Genomic DNA, 8,296 nt, shown 5'->3' with positions numbered 1-8,296 from the left:
GGATAATTCCCAAAACAATTGTGTGGGTTTAATATATATGCAGTTGTTAAAGAGATATGTACTTGTAGCCCTCAAACCTTTACCTAAATTTAATCTCGCACGAAAAACGTAACCGGATTGTTATAAGCACAACAAGTGATGTGTTTCTTAAACACTATGTCCCCTTTTGAGCGATTTTGACCCATATATTTAACCTTTGACCTTGGAGGATGACCTTGACCTTTCACCACTCAAAATGTGCAGCTCCAGTAGATACACATGCATGCCAAATATCAAGATGCTATCTTCAATATTACAAACGTTATGGCCAATGTTAAAGTTTGTGCAAATAAACCAAGAAACATACAGGGCAAAAACAATATGTCCCCCAGTATAAACTGGGGACATAAAAAGGGTCATAATCATGCTAAAAGCTGGCGACGTTATTGATCTTGGTCAAGAATGTTCCTAAAGACCCTGAATGCAGATGCAACGTGTCATTTCAACATGTGGTAGACATGCAGGTATAGAGTAGTTGCTTGCAAACGTTATCTAAAATTCCCAAAAGTACAAATGGGGCATAATTCTGCTTAATTGCATGTCAGTTGAGTGTTATACAACTTGGTCATTGACCTCACATGTGTAAAGTTATAATTGAGTAGCTTGGCAGAAAAATTCACATGGGAGATATTGCACGTTTACCTTAACCAATTTTCAAAGAAAACGGGGATATTTTTTCTTAATTGCAGGTCAGAGTTAAATGATCTTAGTAAAGGACATCACACAATGACCCCGAACACATATGTGAAGTTTGAATTGAATACCTGTAGTAGAAACAGTGATATAGAGATGTTGCACGTTTACTTTAACCAATTTTCTTAGAACAAAAGGGGCATAATTTGGCGATTTTTCATGTCAGTAACGGAACTTCGTCAGTGACCTCGTACAATGACCCCGAACACATGTTTGGAGTTTCAATTGACTAGGTGTGTAAATAGACACCCTCGCTCCATGTTCCAAAGGCATGCTGCAGCAGGACATCGAAGAAGGAGCCGAAAAGAGTGGGGGGCGAGGACGCAGCCGTGTTTGACGCTGCTGCGGATGTCAAAAGCATCTAAGGTCGAGTCGTCATACTTTGCCTTTCATTTTGGCATTTGCACAGTGCCTTTCATTTTGTATTTGAACGACTGGATCACACTCAGATGTATCGGTGGGTATCCAATCTTCGTCTGAACGGTAAAGAATCTATCTCTGCTGACAAGGTCGAACGCTTTAGGCAGATCTATGAAGGCCAGGAAAAGGGGCTTGTGTTGCTCTCTGCACTTTACTTGCAAGTTGCAGTTACCTGATAGAGAACATCAGATCTATGTTTAATTTTTCTGAGTTAACACGCACATTGACCCTAGCAACACTATATCAGCAAGCTTATGTAGTTTGTTCATGACGACACTTGCTAAGACTTGAACCACAGCACTCAGGAGGGATATACCTCAATTAATGTGGCAGTCGCTTCTATCGCCCTTGTTCTTGAAGAGGGTGATGATTTTTGCATCTCTCATGTCCTGAGTTACCGATCCTTCTTTCCAGCACTGACAGGAGTTTGTGCAGATGTTCTAGAAGCGCACTGTTGCCGCATTTAAGGACTTCAGGTATGCAATCTTTCCGTAAGGCTTTTCCTGAGGACAGGCTCTCGATTGCCTTCTTTAGTCATTTATGTGGTGGTTTGGTCTGGAATAGGATGTTGGTTATGCTGACGTCATGGTATTTGCACAGCACAAGCAGTCGTTGCCTATTTTTATTTATCCTTCCAACGCCGATGTTTTACAGACATGGGGAACAAGAGTCGTGATCGGCGCCCACTCTGTTATTTAAGTCAACCAGCAATACCAGGTGTTCTTCTGTCGGGATCCTGTTGATAAGCAAGTCTATCTGGCAGTGGAAATCGTCATTGAACTTCTTGGTGGAACTGATTGTTGGTACAGAAAAACTGATCAGGTTGCCTAGCCCAAAGGTGGCGTGGAGACGTAGTGATAACATTCTTGCAGTTTCTTGTTGGCATGGTTTTATCATCCCCAGCAGAGGATTACGGACGGAGAAACCAACGCCATACTCTGTGGCACTCCCTTGCCAGAAGAATGTAACGTCATTTTCTCTTATTGTTCCAGAATCATCAAGCCGCGTCTCTTGCAGTATAGCGATGTCCAACTGTAGTCTCACTAATTCATAATTGCTAAATGAGGTATTTCGGGCATCACTGATGATCTGGAGGTCATTCGATTATCCTGAAAACAGTGTTCTAACACTTTCTCATTCTCCACACAAGCTTATAAGTCCAGTGGAAAGGCAAAGCCGATACATCTTTGCACTAGCAGCGTCGCATGAATTACCAGAAAGAATTTTAGACCGCATTGGGTACTCCTGCTCCGGATTGGAAGTAGGGGTTGACTCTCTAAGCCTATGATTCACCAAAACCTAACCTGCAATGCGTAACCTTGGCCGGTAGACTGAAGTTGTACTCACCCTTGTCTAATGTGCTCCCCTGGACTAGTGGTACTAGCGGGGTGTCTTATTTTCCCGTACATGTGTGTCATATGCCCACTGCCCCTGGGTTAGCCGTTTACACTATACAGTTTTTATATGCCCTATGTCAGGTCTTATTCTTTGTGCTGCTGGGTTACCCAGATACCCTCCTCACTAAGCAGTCCGAATTATCGTGATTGTATAGTGGCGGAGCCGGTTTAGTCGCCGCCCACGGTACAAGTTGTATTTAGTTACGTGGTACTAGTAGCAGGCTGTCTGATCAAGCTGACCTGACCACAAGGTGAGCTAAAATGAACACTAAACATGTACACGTCAAACCTGTGTTAACTTGTCCACTGCCGTCCGTGACGCAGCTTGGTGATCGACGTGTTTTAGGTTCTGCATTAGCGATACCAGCGTGTCGATGGCTCTGTCACTGTTCTGTATCGTCATGGACATTGTGGAGGAATGTCGTACAGCACGCCCCACATCTCTGGCCTAGAATGTGAGTTAGTTGATAACTTATGTGATTAATTCATTTGTTTTATCATATATACACACAAAAATATTCATGAAGTGCTTGGGCATGACGATTTTACAGAGAGTATGCCCTTTCAGTCATGTAATAACAATATTGTAAACAAATGCGCCCAAATTTCTTCTATTTTGAACGTTATATTCATGCAGTGTTTGTAAACATACACAGTTGTGTAAAAAAAGTTAAATTGTTTCTCATGTGGTACGTTTAGTTTTTACTTTCGGCATGTTCTAGAGTAGAGTTTATACGTGTATGAAATGTTAGACACAATATTTTACTCGGAATTTGATTTTAATTATATTGCGTACCTCCTTACATTATTGTTTTTAATTCTAAATACAAATCGACGTAATATTAAGTTGTTTCCTCCGTTATGTTACCTTCGTGCACACATTTTCCAGTTGTGTCAGGTCGTCCTTGAAATACGTTTGGAAGTATTCACAGTTGTATATGACGTTGAATATGCCGTTAAAGTCGGTACCTTCTGCTTGGTTGACGTCTTGATACCCATCTTTTGACATGAAGCACTTTGAAATCTGCCAGGGCTCTGAGCACCATTTAGAGGCATCCGTGTTTATCCACGTAGGACCTTTACAGCTGTGTGGGTTTTGTTGAGAGCGAAATCGGTGTTGTTTTACTAGTTGTTTACAAATTGCATTGCATAAATTATTTTTTGGGCAATTTTGCGGCTTGTGAATAACATGAAATTCGCATTTCCCACGTTTTTTTTTTGCAGCATATGTTCGTAGGGTCACACGGTACGACATTTGGAGTGTGGCACTGATTACAGACAACGCTCTCTATGACACCGTGTTGTTGCTTGATCTCTCTACGAATGCTATCATAACACACCTGACTTATCTCCCTTACAATATCAAGCAAGCAGTCACGTGTTATGTTCATACCCATGGCCGCCTTAAACCAGTTCAGGGTTTCCGGGTTGCGAATGATTTCCTTGTAGTCCGACATTTTCCGTTACACTTATATTTTTCTGCAAAACACAGTCAAAATAGCTTTTGCTCTTGTTCAAGAACTAATTTATTCTATCAAAATCCTTTCGTAGAAAAAAAACACTAATAAATAACAATCGACAGTTTTGAATGCAATCGAAAGTACATAGATTCTTAATTATTTGTCATTGTACTCACATTAACAACAATAAACGATGTAAAAACTTACCAAACTGAGCTTTATGGCATTGCCATAAATAACACTGCATCACAATAACTCACTCGATATCAAATGATCGTTTGTATTGGTTTAAATCAAGATCTGTTTACAAGCTGTGTGGGTTTTCATTTGTTACGGAAGTAAACTACATGTATATGAATAATAATATCGAGGTAGACAACTGAAGAATGTGTAAACTACAAATCTCCACACAGAGTTGTCGCTCCTTGCTCTCACATACAGCTTTTGATCCAACTATGCTGGTTCCAGTCAAATCTCTGCGTTACCTTACCTTACGTTTGGTTTGATAATATTCCTACTCAGATCTAAGGCCTGGTTGCCCCAAGCTCTAACCGCCGGTTAAGGTAACAGTCTGTTAACTTCATACCCAAATGAAACTTATTTTGAAAGAAATGATATTAATATTAAACATTTGCAAATTATTCGCGCATACATATTTGTTAACAATTATTAACACATATCTTTTTAAACGGTTAACAATTAAGTCACATAAATAGCTTGATCCAAAAAAGAACGGCTGATAGCTGAACTAGTCCAATACGGTCTCGAGCAACCAGGCCCTAATCTTCGCGTTTGAACTGAACCATCAGCAGACTAATGGTTTTAACATATTAAACATACGGACAAAAGTTAACTTTGCACACTGTTGGACAGATAAAAAATGGTTGTTGTGTTCAAATTTAAAGCGAAGGTATTCTGATAAGTTCTATTGGAGATGTGAGTTAAGTAACAGTCTTACAGATTTAAAGTCTCTATAGACCGTTCCATAATTTAGTAATTACCCAATTATCTCCCCTGAATACTCTCCGCGTCCGCCATTACACTACTGCCAAACAACCGGTAACATATATAAGAGAGCACCGATTATTCAACGGGTGAATTTCTTTCTTTTTGTAAAACTTTTTTGTTTGTCATGCAAATTGTATTAAATAAAGTTTTTCTGCTAGAGGAGATGTTAAGCTAGTGTTATAACAGAAAAATGTTTGAAAAACGTGCATTCTTTAGGTATTTGTCTAGGAAAATAAACACGTTGAAACATAAAAAAAAAACATTTAATTAAACTAAATGCAATATTTATCATTTGATTATATGCATCAATCTTAAAATCGCGTAATCCTTTGCATTCCAGTGTTGAATTGCCCGTTTGTTCTGCATAATCCGATTATCTCGTTTTGATCAGATATTATCCAGACTAAACTAACAACATGGCGTCATCCCGGGGTGTCATAAACCACACTGGGTGGCAGATGACAGTCTGGTCATTAAACACAATTGATGATGCCACCATGTCTTCTATTTCTGGTAGTATTAAGCAGTCCTTTGGTTTAATATTTTACCCCCGACATACTTAACAGTTGCGTTCATTAGATATGTTACATATTGTACAAATTAAAAGTTATGTCCAATATAGAATATCAGAAATTGTACACCGTACTAGCCCGTTTAATCCCTGGTTTAATTTATGAAAAAAAAGTATTTGATAATTATAAAATTTACCTAAAAACATAACATTTAACGTATTTAGCGGGTATCGGTTAATTAAAAATACGTCATTTCGTATGAAGATTTAATGTTACGGCAATGCACGAACGACATCATAAAAACAAGAAATTACATTTGACATGAACGGAGGTAAATAATGTTTAAAAAAATATTAATATAGATATATGTGTGTTAAAATGTTAGATATTTGCCACTCATACTCACTAGTAACGAGTTTTCAATATACATGAATACACAGTTCAAATTGCATCATGTAAAGTTGTGTTTTTCAGTTGTATGTTAATATTCCTCAATAGCGTCATTCTCTGTACAAAACCCATCAAATTAAAATTACATGTAAATACTTCCATGCACTTTGTAGTACGTTTATTTTCAATGCACCCCTTACACTTTCTATTACTCACGTGTTTATCACACTAACGTACTCATGCCATTCATAATTATATTTTTTATAATAAGATGTATTACTATTGTAATTTATTGAAGCTTTTCTGCAAAAAATATTACGGCTTATGCATAGAGCTCTTTGTTGTGTCAAATTTTTGGCCTTTCAGTCTTCAGATAATCTTTAATTTGATGCTTATGCCGCGTTTTTAAAGTTGCAAATAAATGTATTAATAAATTCGTTTGGCGCTTAATAATATATTTTTGAAATATTATTTAGGTGTTTTTTTCGGAGTTTTTTTTGTGTGGATTAATTGACTAAACATTTGGTGTCGTTATCCATATGTTTTGCGTTACTTCAAAGACCTATAAAATACATTTTTTAGTATTTTTTAGCTTTATAGCTGTTAAATGATTCACAGATGAAAATATAGATATATCACATAGACCTCATTCTCTTCATCTTCCGAATAATCACATAAAAGGTCGTCAAGATCAATATCACTCTCTCATGATAAAAAGCTCGTTTTTTAACGTGACAAAATTTCATCTAAAAAAAAATAAATATAAATCCAAACCACAATTTTTTTATCTTTGATATCAGTTAGAACAAGAAAAATAATGGAAGGCGTATCCAAAATATCATTCCGTACTTAATATAATAATTTTATGTTATGATTTTGGAATGTAGATTTTTACCAAATGAGACCCATTACAAACAATTAGCGGTAATTAATTGCGCGAGAATCTTTAATAAGTATTAATTAAAATATAAATTGCTTGATGTTGCGGCTATTAACATCAACACAACAATACATGCGTGAATTGTTTGTGAAACGTTAAAAGTAACAAGTCTAATCAAAGACATAGTATGAGCGACTGAACCGGCACATTTTCGCCGATGATTACCACTTGATTACAGATATAAAAAAAAAACAAATACACGAAAGCATTTTAAAATTTTATTTGTAACAATCAATCTCAACTTCAAACAATCATTTAAACAACAAAAATGTGATAATCGCCTCACATTAATTCATTAAGTTATTAATTTATCCGACAACGGTAAAGCGGGTATTCTCTACGTCTTTGGCTTTTGAAATCGCAGACTCGCACCAGTTAGCAGCAGTGTAATGGCGGACAGTCATGTGACTGACAATATGGCGGCGGTCAATTTATCGATTATGGAACGGTCTATAACGCTCAAAATCAACGAACATTTCGTAACATATTTAAAAAAAACAAGGTAACATTTTGGCTTTGGTATGAGTAACTCTGATTGTTTATGTGTAAAATTTATTTTGTTTTACGAAATACTTAACGAAATATTCGTTGATTTTGAGCGTTATACGGGCTTTAAGTAAGCAGTCTTGCAGAGTTAAAGTGACAGTTCATAGCTATATATATGGGCAGAATCGTAAGAAAACGTGTTTTTATTAAGGATATCACTGAAAATCCGATTGAAATCAGTTTTAAACAAACAATATAGCGATTTTTATTTTGGGGTCGAGTACGGTAAAGTACGAAAACGACCTAATAAATATTTATGATTCGACACGTTAATTCAAACCTAAACAAACACAGTTGCGGATACGGGCGAATTTAGCGGAGGGATTGTAAGACTAAATGCAAATACAATGCATCTGTTACAGACGTAAACTGAGTTGCAACCCTACGTTTTTGCTGAATCTATAAATGTATTTTCCATATGCTAATAATGTTTAGCGAGAGCTAAATATAGATAAATTTGCATAACTCGCGACGCTGCAATGATTTTCGCCTATTGCATGTATTTATGATCATTTATATATTATTTTATCGGTTCAAAACCGATTTTGACCAGGCGCTTGATGTCAACCTCGATAAAAATATATTTCAATGGATTTAATTAAAGTTTATTTATCGCTATACGATTTATATGCAAAACAACGATGGACTGTCACTTTAACCCTTTACTACACTGCCACAATTTTAGCAACGATTTATGTCCACGATATTACACATGTCAATCGCCATTAGTCTTCCTGTGTATACTGGTAGTTGATATAAGACGAGACAGAGGCTTCAAAGGCGAATCCGGTGGTGAAATATGTCATGAAACGTGTATTAGTTTAACACTATGCAGCATTAAAACGGGCCTTTTCACGTTTTGGTAAATTGATAAAAAATGTTTCAGATTTG

At 36.8% G+C, this 8,296-nt stretch overlaps 1 long non-coding RNA gene across 1 annotated transcript; it reads right to left on the bottom strand.

Moving 5' to 3' along the window:
* Window positions 1–1,484: 1,484 nt before the first annotated feature.
* Window positions 1,485–4,353, bottom strand: LOC127835143 (uncharacterized). The gene is made up of 3 exons (XR_008028378.1): window positions 4,217–4,353; window positions 3,418–4,028; window positions 1,485–2,997 (listed from the first exon to the last, which is right to left on the bottom strand). It is a non-coding gene; the product is annotated as an uncharacterized LOC127835143 (long non-coding RNA).
* Window positions 4,354–8,296: the final 3,943 nt, after the last annotated feature.

The sequence above is a fragment of the Dreissena polymorpha genome, chromosome 6 (genome assembly GCF_020536995.1).
Source record: "Dreissena polymorpha isolate Duluth1 chromosome 6, UMN_Dpol_1.0, whole genome shotgun sequence".
In the NCBI taxonomy this organism is placed as follows: domain Eukaryota; kingdom Metazoa; phylum Mollusca; class Bivalvia; order Myida; family Dreissenidae; genus Dreissena; species Dreissena polymorpha.
The sequence above is the reverse complement of the archived record's forward strand: the minus strand, read 5'-3'. Positions and strand labels throughout refer to the sequence as shown.